Source organism: Larus michahellis, unplaced genomic scaffold, assembly GCF_964199755.1.
Source record: "Larus michahellis unplaced genomic scaffold, bLarMic1.1 SCAFFOLD_53, whole genome shotgun sequence".
Taxonomy (NCBI): Eukaryota; Metazoa; Chordata; class Aves; order Charadriiformes; family Laridae; genus Larus; species Larus michahellis.
The window spans coordinates 1,156,848-1,172,088 of record NW_027436360.1 but is presented as its reverse complement, the minus strand read 5'-3'; positions in this window follow the sequence as shown (position 1 = coordinate 1,172,088).

Genomic DNA, 15,241 nt, shown 5'->3' with positions numbered 1-15,241 from the left:
ACAGCCCGTGGGGCTGCGGGCTTTGTGGCGGCCGTCAGCCTCGGCGCCACCGGCGCCCACCTGGCGCCGCCGAGCCAGCCTGCGAAGCATTTTCCGGTAGGGCCGCGGCTCTGGCCACAGTTCCCACGCCCGAAGAGCCAGGAGGGAAAGCCGTGCCTCGTTGGAAAGCTCTTTGGCAGCCGCTCGCGTGGCCCCACAGCCCGTGGGGCTGCGGGCTTTGCGGCGGCCGTCAGCCTCGGCGCCACCGGCGCCCACCTGGCGCCGCCGCGCCAGCCTGCGAAGCATTTTCCGGTAGGGCCGCGGCTCTGGCCACAGCTCCCACGCCCGAAGAGCCAGGAGGGAAAGCCGTGCCTCGTTGGAAAGCTCTTTGGCAGGCGCTCGCGTGGCCCCACAGCCCGTGGGGCTGCGGGCTTTGCGGCGGCCGTCAGCCTCGGCGCCACCGGCGCCCACCTGGCGCCGCCGAGCCAGCCTGCGAAGCATTTTCGGGTAGGGCCGCGTCTCTGGCCACAGCTCCCACGCCCGAAGAGCCAGGAGGGAAAGCCGTGCCTCGTTGGAAAGCTCTTTGGCAGCCGCTCGCGTGGCCCCACAGCCCGTGGGGCTGCGGGCTTTGCGGCGGCCGTCAGCCTCGGCGCCACCGCCGCCCACCTGGCGCCGCCGAGCCAGCCTGCGAAGCATTTTCCGGTAGGGCCGCGTCTCTGGCCACAGCTCCCACGCCCGAAGAGCCAGGAGGGAAAGCCGTGCCTCGTTGGAAAGCTCTTTGGCAGGGGCTCGCGTGGCCCCACAGCCCGTGGGGCTGCGGGCTTTGCGGCGGCCGTCAGCCTCGGCGCCACCGGTGCCCACCTGGCGCCGCCGAGCCAGCCTGCGAAGCATTTTCCGGTAGGGCCGCGGCTCTGGCCACAGCTCCCACGCCCGAAGAGCCAGGAGGGAAAGCCGTGCCTCGTTGGAAAGCTCTTTGGCAGCCGCTCGCGTGGCCCCACAGCCCGTGGGGCTGCGGGCTTTGCGGCGGCCGTCAGCCTCGGCGCCACCGGCGCCCACCTGGCGCCGCCGAGCCAGCCTGCGAAGCATTTTCCGGTAGGGCCGCGTCTCTGGCCACAGCTCCCACGCCCGAAGAGCCAGGAGGGAAAGCCGTGCCTCGTTGGAAAGCTCTTTGGCAGCCGCTCGCGTGGCCCCACAGCCCGTGGGGCTGCGGGCTTTGCGGCGGCCGTCAGCCTCGGCGCCACCGCCGCCCACCTGGCGCCGCCGAGCCAGCCTGCGAAGCATTTTCCGGTAGGGCCGCGTCTCTGGCCACAGCTCCCACGCCCGAAGAGCCAGGAGGGAAAGCCGTGCCTCGTTGGAAAGCTCTTTGGCAGCCACTCGCGTGGCCCCACAGCCCGTGGGGCTGCGGGCTTTCCGGCGGCCGTCAGCCTCGGCGCCACCGGCGCCCACCTGGCGCCGCCGCGCCAGCCTGCGAAGCATTTTCCGGTAGGGCCGCGGCTCTGGCCACAGCTCCCACGCCCGAAGAGCCAGGAGGGAAAGCCGTGCCTCGTTGGAAAGCTCTTTGGCAGCCGCTCGCGTGGCCCCACAGCCCGTGGGGCTGCGGGCTTTGCGGCGGCCGTCAGCCTCGGCGCCACCGCCGCCCACCTGGCGCCGCCGAGCCAGCCTGCGAAGCATTTTCCGGTAGGGCCGCATCTCTGGCCACAGCTCCCACGCCCGAAGAGCCAGGAGGGAAAGCCGTGCCTCGTTGGAAAGCTCTTTGGCAGCCGCTCGCGTGGCCCCACAGCCCGTGGGGCTGCGGGCTTTGCGGCGGCCGTCAGCCTCGGCGCCACCGGCGCCCACCTGGCGCCGCCGAGCCAGCCTGCGAAGCATTTTCCGGTAGGGCCGCGGCTCTGGCCACAGCTCCCACGCCCGAAGAGCCAGGAGGGAAAGCCGTGCCTCGTTGGAAAGCTCTTTGGCAGCCGCTCGCGTGGCCCCACAGCCCGTGGGGCTGCGGGCTTTGCGGCGGCCGTCAGCCTCGGCGCCACCGGCGCCCACCTGGCGCCGCCGCGCCAGCCTGCGAAGCATTTTCCGGTAGGGCCGTGGCTCTGGCCACAGCTCCCACGCCCGAAGAGCCAGGAGGGAAAGCCGTGCCTCGTTGGAAAGCTCTTTGGCAGCCGCTCGCGTGGCCCCACAGCCCGTGGGGCTGCGGGCTTTGCGGCGGCCATCAGCCTCGGCGCCACCGGCGCCCACGTGTTGCCGCCGCGCCAGCCTGTGAAGCATTTTCTGGTAGGGCCGCGGCTCTGGCCACAGCTCCCACGCCCGAAGAGCCAGGAGGGAAAGCCATGCCTCGTTGGAAAGCTCTTTGGCAGCCGCTCGCGTGGCCCTACAGCCCGTGGGGCTGCGGGCTTTGTGGCGGCCGTCAGCCTCGGCGCCACCGGCGCCCACGTGGCGCCGCGGCGCCAGCCTGCGAAGCATTTTCCGGTAGGGCCGCGGCTCTGGCCACAGTTCCCACGCCCAAAGAGCCAGGAGGGAAAGCCGTGCCTCGTTGGAAAGCTCTTTGGCAGCCGCTCGCGTGGCCCCACAGCCCGTGGGGCTGCGGGCTTTGCGGCGGCCGTCAGCCTCGGCGCCACCGGCGCCCACCTGGCGCCGCCGAGCCAGCCTGCGAAGCATTTTCCGGTAGGGCCGCGGCTCTGGCCACAGCTCCCACGCCCGAAGAGCCAGGAGGGAAAGCCGTGCCTCCTTGGAAAGCTCTTTGGCAGCCGCTCGCGTGGCCCCACAGCCCGTGGGGCTGCGGGCTTTGCGGCGGCCGTCAGCCTCGGCGCCACCGGCGCCCACCTGGCGCCGCCGCGCCAGCCTGCGAAGCATTTTCGGGTAGGGCCGCGTCTCTGGCCACAGCTCCCACGCCCGAAGAGCCAGGAGGGAAAGCCGTGCCTCGTTGGAAAGCTCTTTGGCAGCCGCTCGCGTGGCCCCACAGCCCGTGGGGCTGCGGGCTTTGCGGCGGCCGTCAGCCTCGGCGCCACCGCCGCCCACCTGGCGCCGCCAAGCCAGCCTGCGAAGCATTTTCCGGTAGGGCCGCGGCTCTGGCCACAGCTCCCACGCCCGAAGAGCCAGGAGGGAAAGCCGTGCCTCGTTGGAAAGCTCTTTGGCAGCCGCTCGCGTGGCCCCACAGCCCGTGGGGCTGCGGGCTTTGCGGCGGCCGTCAGCCTCGGTGCCACCGGCGCCCACCTGGCGCCGCCGAGCCAGCCTGCGAAGCATTTTCCGGTAGGGCCGCGGCTCTGGCCACAGCTCCCACGCCCGAAGAGCCAGGAGGGAAAGCCGTGCCTCGTTGGAAAGCTCTTTGGCAGCCGCTCGCGTGGCCCCACAGCCCGTGGGGCTGCGGGCTTTGCGGCGGCCGTCAGCCTCGGCGCCACCGCCGCCCACGTGTTGCCGCCGCGCCAGCCTGCGAAGCATTTTCCGGTAGGGCCGCGGCTCTGGCCACAGCTCCCACGCCCGAAGAGCCAGGAGGGAAAGCCGTGCCTCGTTGGAAAGCTCTTTGGCAGCCGCTCGCGTGGCCCCACAGCCCGTGGGGCTGCGGGCTTTGCGGCGGCCGTCAGCCTCGGCGCCACCGGCGCCCACCTGGCGCCGCCGCGCCAGCCTGCGAAGCATTTTCCGGTAGGGCCGCGGTTGTGGCCACAGCTCCCACGCCCGAAGAGCCAGGAGGGAAAGCCGTGCCTCGTTGGAAAGCTCTTTGGCAGCCGCTCGCGTGGCCCCACAGCCCGTGGGGCTGCGGGCTTTGCGGCGGCCGTCAGCCTCGGCGCCACCGGCGCCCACCTGGCACCGCCGAGCCAGCCTGCGAAGCATTTTCCGGTAGGGCCGCGGCTCTGGCCACAGCTCCCACGCCCGAAGAGCCAGGAGGGAAAGCCGTGCCTCGTTGGAAAGCTCTTTGGCAGCCGCTCGCGTGGCCCCACAGCCCGTGGGGCTGCGGGCTTTGCGGCGGCCGTCAGCCTCGGCGCCACCGCCGCCCACCTGGCGCCGCCGAGCCAGCCTGCGAAGCATTTTCGGGTAGGGCCGCGTCTCTGGCCACAGCGCCCACGCCCGAAGAGCCAGGAGGGAAAGCCGTGCCTCGTTGGAAAGCTCTTTGGCAGCCGCTCGCGTGGCCCCACAGCCCGTGGGGCTGCGGGCTTTGCGGCGGCCGTCAGCCTCGGCGCCACCGGCGCCCACCTGGCGCCGCCGAGCCAGCCTGCGAAGCATTTTCCGGTAGGGCCGCGGCTCTGGCCACAGCTCCCACGCCCGAAGAGCCAGGAGGGAAAGCCGTGCCTCGTTGGAAAGCTCTTTGGCAGCCGCTCGCGTGGCCCCACAGCCCGTGGGGCTGCGGGCTTTGCGGCGGCCGTCAGCCTCGGCGCCACCGGCGCCCACCTGGCGCCGCCGAGCCAGCCTGCGAAGCATTTTCGGGTAGGGCCGCGTCTCTGGCCACAGCTCCCACGCCCGAAGAGCCAGGAGGGAAAGCCGTGCCTCGTTGGAAAGCTCTTTGGCAGCCGCTCGCGTGGCCCCACAGCCCGTGGGGCTGCGGGCTTTGCGGCGGCCGTCAGCCTCGGCGCCACCGCCGCCCACCTGGCGCCGCCGAGCCAGCCTGCGAAGCATTTTCCGGTAGGGCCGCGGCTCTGGCCAGAGCTCCCACGCCCGAAGAGCCAGGAGGGAAAGCCGTGCCTCGTTGGAAAGCTCTTTGGCAGCCGCTCGCGTGGCCCCACAGCCCGTGGGGCTGCGGGCTTTGCGGCGGCCGTCAGCCTCGGCGCCACCGCTGCCCACCTGGCGCCGCCGAGCCAGCCTGCGAAGCATTTTCCGGTAGGGCCGCGGCTCTGGCCAGAGCTCCCACGCCCGAAGAGCCAGGAGGGAAAGCCGTGCCTCGTTGGAAAGCTCTTTGGCAGCCGCTCGCGTGGCCCCACAGCCCGTGGGGCTGCGGGCTTTGCGGCGGCCGTCAGCCTCGGCGCCACCGGCGCCCACGTGGCGCCGCCGCGCCAGCCTGCGAAGCATTTTCCGGTAGGGCCGCGGCTCTGGCCACAGCTCCCACGCCCGAAGAGCCAGGAGGGAAAGCCGTGCCTCGTTGGAAAGCTCTTTGGCAGCCGCTCGCGTGGCCCCACAGCCCGTGGGGCTGCGGGCTTTGCGGCGGCCATCAGCCTCGGCGCCACCAGCGCCCACGTGTTGCCGCCGCGCCAGCCTGCGAAGCATTTTCCGGTAGGGCCGCGGCTCTGGCCACAGCTCCCACGCCCGAAGAGCCAGGAGGGAAAGCCGTGCCTCGTTGGAAAGCTCTTTGGCAGCCGCTCGCGTGGCCCCACAGCCCGTGGGGCTGCGGGCTTTGCGGCGGCCATCAGCCTCGGTGCCACCGGCACCCACGTGGCGCCGCCGAGCCGGCCTGCGAAGCATTTTGCGGTAGGGCCGCGTCTCTGGCCACAGCTCCCACGCCCGAAGAGCCAGGAGGGAAAGCCGTGCCTCGTTGGAAAGCTCTTTGGCAGCCGCTCGCGTGGCCCCACAGCCCGTGGGGCTGCGGGCTTTGCGGCGGCCATCAGCCTCGGCGCCACCGGCGCCCACCTTGCGCCGCCGCGCCAGCCTGCGAAGCATTTTCGGGTAGGGCCGCGGCTCTGGCCACAGCTCCCACGCCCGAAGAGCCAGGAGGGAAAGCCGTGCCTCGTTGGAAAGCTCTTTGGCAGCCGCTCGCGTGGCCCCACAGCCCGTGGGGCTGCGGGCTTTGCGGCGGCCGTCAGCCTCGGTGCCACCGGCGCCCACGTGGTGCCGCCGCGCCAGATTGCGAAGCATTTTCCGGTAGGGCCGCGTCTCTGGCCACAGCTCCCACGCCCGAAGAGCCAGGAGGGAAAGCCGTGCCTCGTTGGAAAGCTCTTTGGCAGCCACTCGCGTGGCCCCACAGCCCGTGGGGCTGCGGGCTTTGCGGCGGCCGTCAGCCTCGGCGCCACCGCCGCCCACCTGGCGCTGCCGAGCCAGCCTGCGAAGCATTTTCGGGTAGGGCCGCGTCTCTGGCCACAGCTCCCACGCCCGAAGAGCCAGGAGGGAAAGCCGTGCCTCGTTGGAAAGCTCTTTGGCAGCCACTCGCGTGGCCCCACAGCCCGTGGGGCTGCGGGCTTTGTGGCGGCCGTCAGCCTCGGCGCCACCGGCGCCCACCTGGCGCCGCCGCGCCAGCCTGCGAAGCATTTTCCGGTAGGGCCGCGGCTCTGGCCACAGCTCCCACGCCCGAAGAGCCAGGAGGGAAAGCCGTGCCTCGTTGGAAAGCTCTTTGGCAGCCGCTCACGTGGCCCCACAGCCCGTGGGGCTGCGGGCTTTGCGGCGGCCGTCAGCCTCGGCGCCACCGGCGCCCACCTGGCGCCGCCGAGCCACCCTGCGAAGCATTTTCCGGTAGGGCCGCGTCTCTGGCCACAGCTCCCACGCCCGAAGAGCCAGGAGGGAAAGCCGTGCCTCGTTGGAAAGCTCTTTGGCAGCCGCTCGCGTGGCCCCACAGCCCGTGGGGCTGCGGGCTTTGCGGCGGCCGTCAGCCTCGGCGCCACCGGCGCCCACCTGGCGCCGCCGAGCCACCCTGCGAAGCATTTTCCGGTAGGGCCGCGGCTCTGGCCACAGCTCCCATGCCCGAAGAGCCAGGAGGGAAAGCCGTGCCTCGTTGGAAAGCTCTTTGGCAGCCGCTCACGTGGCCCCACAGCCCGTGGGGCTGCGGGCTTTGCGGCGGCCGTCAGCCTCGGCGCCACCGCCGCCCACCTGGCGCCGCCGAGCCAGCCTGCGAAGCATTTTCCGGTAGGGCCGCGGCTCTGGCCACAGCTCCCACGCCCGAAGAGCCAGGAGGGAAAGCCGTGCCTCGTTGGAAAGCTCTTTGGCAGCCGCTCGCGTGGCCCCACAGCCCGTGGGGCTGCGGGCTTTGCGGCGGCCGTCAGCCTCGGCGCCACCGGAGCCCACGTGGTGCCGCCGTGCCAGCCTGCGAAGCATTTTCCGGTAGGGCCGCGGCTCTGGCCACAGCTCCCACGCCCGAAGAGCCAGGAGGGAAAGCCGTGCCTCGTTGGAAAGCTCTTTGGCAGCCGCTCGCGTGGCCCCACAGCCCGTGGGGCTGCGGGCTTTGCGGCGGCCATCAGCCTCGGCGCCACCGGCGCCCACCTTGCGCCGCCGCGCCAGCCTGCGAAGCATTTTCGGGTAGGGCCGCGGCTCTGGCCACAGCTCCCACGCCCGAAGAGCCAGGAGGGAAAGCCGTGCCTCGTTGGAAAGCTCTTTGGCAGGGGCTCGCGTGGCCCCACAGCCCGTGGGGCTGCGGGCTTTGCGGCGGCCGTCAGCCTCGGTGCCACCGGCGCCCACGTGGTGCCGCCGCGCCAGATTGCGAAGCATTTTCCGGTAGGGCCGCGTCTCTGGCCACAGCTCCCACGCCCGAAGAGCCAGGAGGGAAAGCCGTGCCTCGTTGGAAAGCTCTTTGGCAGCCACTCGCGTGGCCCCACAGCCCGTGGGGCTGCGGGCTTTGCGGCGGCCGTCAGCCTCGGCGTCACCGCCGCCCACCTGGCGCCGCCGAGCCAGCCTGCGAAGCATTTTCCGGTAGGGCCGCGGCTCTGGCCACAGCTCCCACGCCCGAAGAGCCAGGAGGGAAAGCCGTGCCTCGTTGGAAAGCTCTTTGGCAGCCGCTCGCGTGGCCCCACAGCCCGTGGGGCTGTGGGCTTTGCGGCGGCCGTCAGCCTCGGTGCCACCGGCGCCCACGTGGTGCCGCCGCGCCAGATTGCGAAGCATTTTCCGGTAGGGCCGCGGCTCTGGCCACAGCTCCCACGCCCGAAGAGCCAGGAGGGAAAGCCGTGCCTCGTTGGAAAGCTCTTTGGCAGCCGCTCGCGTGGCCCCACAGCCCGTGGGGCTGCGGGCTTTGCGGCGGCCGTCAGCCTCGGCGCCACCGGCGCCCACCTGGCGCCGCCGAGCCAGCCTGCGAAGCATTTTCTGGTAGGGCCGCGGCTCTGGCCACAGCTCCCACGCCCGAAGAGCCAGGAGGGAAAGCCGTGCCTCGTTGGAAAGCTCTTTGGCAGCCGCTCGCGTGGCCCCACAGCCCGTCGGTCTGCGGGCTTTGTGGCGGCCGTCAGCCTCGGCGCCACCGTCGCCCACGTGGCGCCGCCGCGCCAGCCTGCGAAGCATTTTCCGGTAGGGCCGCGGCTCTGGCCACAGCTCCCACGCCCGAAGAGACAGGAGGGAAAGCCGTGCCTCGTTGGAAAGCTCTTTGGCAGCCGCTCACGTGGCCCCACAGCCCGTGGGGCTGCGGGCTTTGCGGCGGCCGTCAGCCTCGGCGCCACCGGCGCCCACCTGGCGCCGCTGAGCCAGCCTGCGAAGCATTTTCCGGTAGGGCCGCGGCTCTGGCCACAGCTCCCACGCCCGAAGAGCCAGGAGGGAAAGCCGTGCCTCGTTGGAAAGCTCTTTGGCAGCCGCTCGCGTGGCCCCACAGCCCGTGGGGCTGCGGGCTTTGCTGCGGCCGTCAGCCTCGGCTCCACCGGCGCCCACCTGGCGCCGCCGAGCCAGCCTGCGAAGCATTTTCCGGTAGGGCTGCGGCTCTGGCGACAGCTCCCACGCCCGAAGAGCCAGGAGGGAAAGCCGTGCCTCGTTGGAAAGCTCTTTGGCAGCCGCTCGCGTGGCCCCACAGCCCGTGGGGCTGTGGGCTTTGCGGCGGCCGTCAGCCTCGGTGCCACCGGCGCCCACGTGGTGCCGCCGCGCCAGATTGCGAAGCATTTTCCGGTAGGGCCGCGGCTCTGGCCACAGCTCCCACGCCCGAAGAGCCAGGAGGGAAAGCCGTGCCTCGTTGGAAAGCTCTTTGGCAGCCGCTCGCGTGGCCCCACAGCCCGTGGGGCTGCGGGCTTTGCGGCGGCCGTCAGCCTCGGCGCCACCGGCGCCCACGTGGCGCCGCCGAGCCAGCCTGCGAAGCATTTTCTGGTAGGGCCGCGGCTCTGGCCACAGCTCCCACGCCCGAAGAGCCAGGAGGGAAAGCCGTGCCTCGTTGGAAAGCTCTTTGGCAGCCGCTCGCGTGGCCCCACAGCCCGTCGGTCTGCGGCCTTTGTGGCGGCCGTCAGCCTCGGCGCCACCGGCGCCCACCTGGCGCCGCTGAGCCAGCCTGCGAAGCATTTTCTGGTAGGGCCGCGGCTCTGGCCACAGCTCCCACGCCCGAAGAGCCAGGAGGGAAAGCCGTGCCTCGTTGGAAAGCTCTTTGGCAGCCGCTCGCGTGGCCCCACAGCCCGTGGGGCTGCGGGCTTTGCGGCGGCCGTCAGCCTCGGCGCCACCGGCGCCCACCTGGCGCCGCCGAGCCAGCCTGCGAAGCATTTTCCGGTAGGGCTGCGGCTCTGGCCACAGCTCCCACGCCCGAAGAGCCAGGAGGGAAAGCCGTGCCTCGTTGGAAAGCTCTTTGGCAGCCGCTCGCGTGGCCCCACAGCCCGTGGGGCTGCGGGCTTTGCGGCAACCGTCAGCCTCGGCGCCACCGGCGCCCACCTGGCGCCGCCGCGCCAGCCTGCGAAGCATTTTCCGGTAGGGCCGCGTCTCTGGCCACAGCTCCCACGCCCGAAGAGCCAGGAGGGAAAGCCGTGCCTCGTTGGAAAGCTCTTTGGCAGCCGCTCGCGTAGCCCCACAGCCCGTGGGGCTGCGGGCTTTGCGGCGGCCGTCAGCCTCGGCGCCACCGGAGCCCACGTGGTGCCGCCGTGCCAGCCTGCGAAGCATTTTCCGGTAGGGCCGCGGCTCTGGCCACAGCTCCCACGCCCGAAGAGCCAGGAGGGAAAGCCGTGCCTCGTTGGAAAGCTCTTTGGCAGCCGCTCGCGTGGCCCCACAGCCCGTGGGGCTGCGGGCTTTGCGGCGGCCGTCAGCCTCGGCGCCACCGACGCCCACCTGGCGCCGCCGAGCCAGCCTGCGAAGCATTTTCCGGAAGGGCCGCGGCTCTGGCCACAGCTCCCACGCCCGAAGAGCCAGGAGGGAAAGCCGTGCCTCATTGGAAAGCTCTTTGGCAGCCGCTCGCGTGGCCCCACAGCCCGTGGGGCTGCGGGCTTTGCGGCGGCCATCAGCCTCGGCGTCACCGCCGCCCACCTGGCGCCGCCGAGCCAGCCTGCGAAGCATTTTCCGGTAGGGCCGCGGCTCTGGCCACAGCTCCCACGCCCGAAGAGCCAGGAGGGAAAGCCGTGCCTCGTTGGAAAGCTCTTTGGCAGCCGCTCGCGTGGCCCCACAGCCCGTGGGGCTGCAGGCTTTGCGGCGGCCGTCAGCCTCGGCGCCACCGGCGCCCACGTGGCACCGCCGAGCCACCCTGCGAAGCATTTTCCGGTAGGGCCGCGGCTCTGGCCACAGCTCCCACGCCCGAAGAGCCAGGAGGGAAAGCCGTGCCTCGTTGGAAAGCTCTTTGGCAGCCGCTCGCGTGGCCCCACAGCCCGTGGGGCTGTGGGCTTTGCGGCGGCCGTCAGCCTCGGTGCCACCGGCGCCCACGTGGTGCCGCCGCGCCAGATTGCGAAGCATTTTCCGGTAGGGCCGCGGCTCTGGCCACAGCTCCCACGCCCGAAGAGCCAGGAGGGAAAGCCGTGCCTCGTTGGAAAGCTCTTTGGCAGCCGCTCGCGTGGCCCCACAGCCCGTGGGGCTGCGGGCTTTGCGGCGGCCGTCAGCCTCGGCGCCACCGGCGCCCACGTGGCGCCGCCGAGCCAGCCTGTGAAGCATTTTCCGGTAGGGCCGCGGCTCTGGCCACAGCTCCCACGCCCGAAGAGCCAGGAGGGAAAGCCGTGCCTCGTTGGAAAGCTCTTTGGCAGCCGCTCGCGTGGCCCCACAGCCCGTGGGTCTGCGGGCTTTGTGGCGGCCGTCAGCCTCGGCGCCACCGGCGCCCACGTGGCGCCGCCGCGCCAGCCTGCGAAGCATTTTCCGGTAGGGCCGCGGCTCTGGCCACAGCTCCCACGCCCGAAGAGCCAGGAGGGAAAGCCGTGCCTCGTTGGAAAGCTCTTTGGCAGCCGCTCGCGTGGCCCCACAGCCCGTGGGGCTGCGGGCTTTGCGGCGGCCGTCAGCCTCGGCGCCACCGGCGCCCACCTGTCGCCGCTGAGCCAGCCTGCGAAGCATTTTCCGGTAGGGCCGCGGCTCTGGCCACAGCTCCCACGCCCGAAGAGCCAGGAGGGAAAGCCGTGCCTCGTTGGAAAGCTCTTTGGCAGCCGCTCGCGTGGCCCCACAGCCCGTGGGGCTGCGGGCTTTGCGGCGGCCGTCAGCCTCGGCGCCACCGGCGCCCACCTGGCGCCGCCGAGCCAGCCTGCGAAGCATTTTCCGGTAGGGCTGCGGCTCTGGCGACAGCTCCCACGCCCGAAGAGCCAGGAGGGAAAGCCGTGCCTCGTTGGAAAGCTCTTTGGCAGCCGCTCGCGTGGCCCCACAGCCCGTGGGGCTGCGGGCTTTGTGGCAACCGTCAGCCTCGGCGCCACCGGCGCCCACCTGGCGCCGCCGCGCCAGCCCCCGAAGCATTTTCCGGTAGGGCCGCGGCTCTGGCCACAGCTCCCACGCCCGAAGAGCTAGGAGGGAAAGCCGTGCCTCGTTGGAAAGCTCTTTGGCAGGGGCTCGCGTGGCCCCACAGCCCGTGGGGCTGCGGGCTTTGCGGCGGCCATCAGCCTCGGCGCCACCGGCGCCCACCTGGCGCCGCCGCGCCAGCCTGCGAAGCATTTTCCGGTAGGGCCGCGGCTCTGGCCACAGCTCCCACGCCCGAAGAGCCAGGAGGGAAAGCCGTGCCTCGTTGGAAAGCTCTTTGGCAGCCGCTCGCGTGGCCCCACAGCCCGTGGGGCTGCGGGCTTTGCGGCGGCCGTCAGCCTCGGTGCCACCGGCGCCCACGTCGTGCCGCCGCGCCAGATTGCGAAGCATTTTCCGGTAGGGCCGCGGCTCTGGCCACAGCTCCCACGCCCGAAGAGCCAGGAGGGAAAGCCGTGCCTCGTTGGAAAGCTCTTTGGCAGCCGCTCGCGTGGCCCCACAGCCCGTGGGGCTGCGGGCTTTGCGGCGGCCGTCAGCCTCGGCGCCACCGGCGCCCACCTGGCGCCGCCGAGCCAGCCTGCGAAGCATTTTCCGGTAGGGCCGCGGCTCTGGCCACAGCTCCCACGCCCGAAGAGCCAGGAGGGAAAGCCGTGCCTCGTTGGAAAGCTCTTTGGCAGCCGCTCGCGTGGCCCCACAGCCCGTGGGGCTGCGGGCTTTGCGGCGGCCATCAGCCTCGGCGCCACCGGCGCCCACCTGGCGCCGCCGAGCCAGCCTGCGAAGCATTTTCGGGTAGGGCCGCGGCTCTGGCCACAGCTCCCACGCCCGAAGAGCCAGGAGGGAAAGCCGTGCCTCGTTGGAAACCTCTGTGGCAGGGGCTCGCGTGGCCCCACAGCCCGTGGGGCTGCGGGCTTTGCGGCGGCCGTCAGCCTCGGTGCCACCGGCGCCCACGTGGTGCCGCCGAGCCAGATTGCGAAGCATTTTCCGGTAGGGCCGCGGCTCTGGCCACAGCTCCCACGCCCGAAGAGCCAGGAGGGAAAGCCGTGCCTCGTTGGAAAGCTCTTTGGCAGCCGCTCGCGTGGCCCCACAGCCCGTGGGGCTGCGGGCTTTGCGGCGGCCGTCAGCCTCGGCGCCACCGACGCCCACCTGGCGCCGCCGAGCCAGCCTGCGAAGCATTTTCCGGAAGGGCCGCGGCTCTGGCGACAGCTCCCACGCCCGAAGAGCCAGGAGGGAAAGCCGTGCCTCGTTGGAAAGCTCTTTGGCAGGGGCTCGCGTGGCCCCACAGCCCATGGGGCTGCGGGCTTTGCGGCGGCCGTCAGCCTCGGTGCCACCGGCGCCCACGTGGTGCCGCCGCGCAAGATTGCGAAGCATTTTCCGGTAGGGCCGCGGCTCTGGCCACAGCTCCCACGCCCGAAGAGCCAGGAGGGAAAGCCGTGCCTCGTTGGAAAGCTCTTTGGCAGCCGCTCGCGTGGCCCCACAGCCCGTGGGGCTGCGGGCTTTGCGGCGGCCGTCAGCCTCGGCGTCACCGCCGCCCACCTGGCGCCGCCGAGCCAGCCTGCGAAGCATTTTCCGGTAGGGCCGCGGCTCTGGCCACAGCTCCCACGCCCGAAGAGCCAGGAGGGAAAGCCGTGCCTCGTTGGAAAGCTCTTTGGCAGCCGCTCGCGTGGCCCCACAGCCCGTGGGGCTGCAGGCTTTGCGGCGGCCGTCAGCCTCGGCGCCACCGGCGCCCACGTGGCACCGCCGAGCCAGCCTGCGAAGCATTTTCTGGTAGGGCCACGGCTCTGGCCACAGCTCCCACGCCCGAAGAGCCGGGAGGGAAAGCCGTGCCTCGTTGGAAAGCTCTTTGGCAGCCGCTCGCGTGGCCCCACAGCCCGTGGGGCTGTGGGCTTTGCGGCGGCCGTCAGTCTCGGTGCCACCGGCGCCCACGTGGTGCCGCCGCGCCAGATTGCGAAGCATTTTCCGGTAGGGCCGCGGCTCTGGCCACAGCTCCCACGCCCGAAGAGCCAGGAGGGAAAGCCGTGCCTCGTTGGAAAGCTCTTTGGCAGCCGCTCGCGTGGCCCCACAGCCCGTGGGGCTGCGGGCTTTGCGGCGGCCGTCAGCCTCGGCGCCACCGGCGCCCACGTGGCGCCGCCGAGCCAGCCTGTGAAGCATTTTCCGGTAGGGCCGCGGCTCTGGCCACAGCTCCCACGCCCGAAGAGCCAGGAGGGAAAGCCGTGCCTCGTTGGAAAGCTCTTTGGCAGCCGCTCACGTGGCCCCACAGCCCGTGGGGCTGCGGGCTTTGCGGCGGCCGTCAGCCTTGGCGCCACCGGCGCCCACCTGTCGCCGCTGAGCCAGCCTGCGAAGCATTTTCCGGTAGGGCCGCGGCTCTGGCCACAGCTCCCACGCCCGAAGAGCCAGGAGGGAAAGCCGTGCCTCGTTGGAAAGCTCTTTGGCAGCCGCTCGCGTGGCCCCACAGCCCGTGGGGCTGCGGGCTTTGCGGCGGCCGTCAGCCTCGGCGCCACCGGCGCCCACCTGGCGTCACCGAGCCAGCCTGCGAAGCATTTTCCGGTAGGGCTGCGGCTCTGGCGACAGCTCCCACGCCCGAAGAGCCAGGAGGGAAAGCCGTGCCTCGTTGGAAAGCTCTTTGGCAGCCGCTCGCGTGGCCCCACAGCCCGTGGGGCTGCGGGCTTTGCGGCAACCGTCAGCCTCGGCGCCACCGGCGCCCACCTGGCGCCGCCGCGCCAGCCCCCGAAGCATTTTCCGGTAGGGCCGCGGCTCTGGCCACAGCTCCCACGCCCGAAGAGCCAGGAGGGAAAGCCGTGCCTCGTTGGAAAGCTCTTTGGCAGCCGCTCGCGTGGCCCCACAGCCCGTGGGGCTGCGGGCTTTGCGGCGGCCGTCAGCCTCGGCGCCACCGGCGCACACGTGGTGCCGCCGTGCCAGCCTGCGAAGCATTTTCCGGTAGGGCCGCGGCTCTGGCCACAGCTCCCACGCCCGAAGAGCCAGGAGGGAAAGCCGTGCCTCGTTGGAAAGCTCTTTGGCAGCCGCTCGCGTGGCCCCACAGCCCGTGGGGCTGCGGGCTTTGCGGCGGCCGTCAGCCTCGGCGCCACCGGCGCCCACGTGGCACCGCCGAGCCAGCCTGCGAAGCATTTTCCGGTAGGGCCGCGGCTCTGGCCACAGCTCCCACGCCCGAAGAGCCAGGAGGGAAAGCCGTGCCTCGTTGGAAAGCTCTTTGGCAGCCGCTCGCGTGGCCCCACAGCCCGTGGGGCTGCGGGCTTTGCGGCGGCCGTCAGCCTGGGTGCCACCGGCGCCCACGTGGTGCCGCCGCGCCAGATTGCGAAGCATTTTCCGGTAGGGCCGCTGCTCTGGCCACAGCTCCCACGCCCGAAGAGCCAGGAGGGAAAGCCGTGCCTCGTTGGAAAGCTCTTTGGCAGCCGCTCGCGTGGCCCCACAGCCCGTGGGGCTGCGGGCTTTGCGGCGGCCGTCAGCCTCGGCGCCACCGGCGCCCACGTGGCGCCGCCGAGCCAGCCTGCGAAGCATTTTCTGGTAGGGCCGCGGCTCTGGCCACAGCTCCCACGCCCGAAGAGCCAGGAGGGAAAGCCGTGCCTCGTTGGAAAGCTCTTTGGCAGCCGCTCGCGTGGCCCCACAGCCCGTGGGTCTGCGGGCTTTGTGGCGGCCGTCAGCCTCGGCGCCACCGGCGCCCACGTGGCCCCGCCGCGCCAGCCTGCGAAGCATTTTCCGGTAGGGCCGCGGCTCTGGCCACAGCTCCCACGCCCGAAGAGCCAGGAGGGAAAGCCGTGCCGTGTTGGAAAGCTCTTTGGCAGGGGCTCGCGTGGCCCCACAGCCCGTGGGGCTGCGGGCTTTGCGGCGG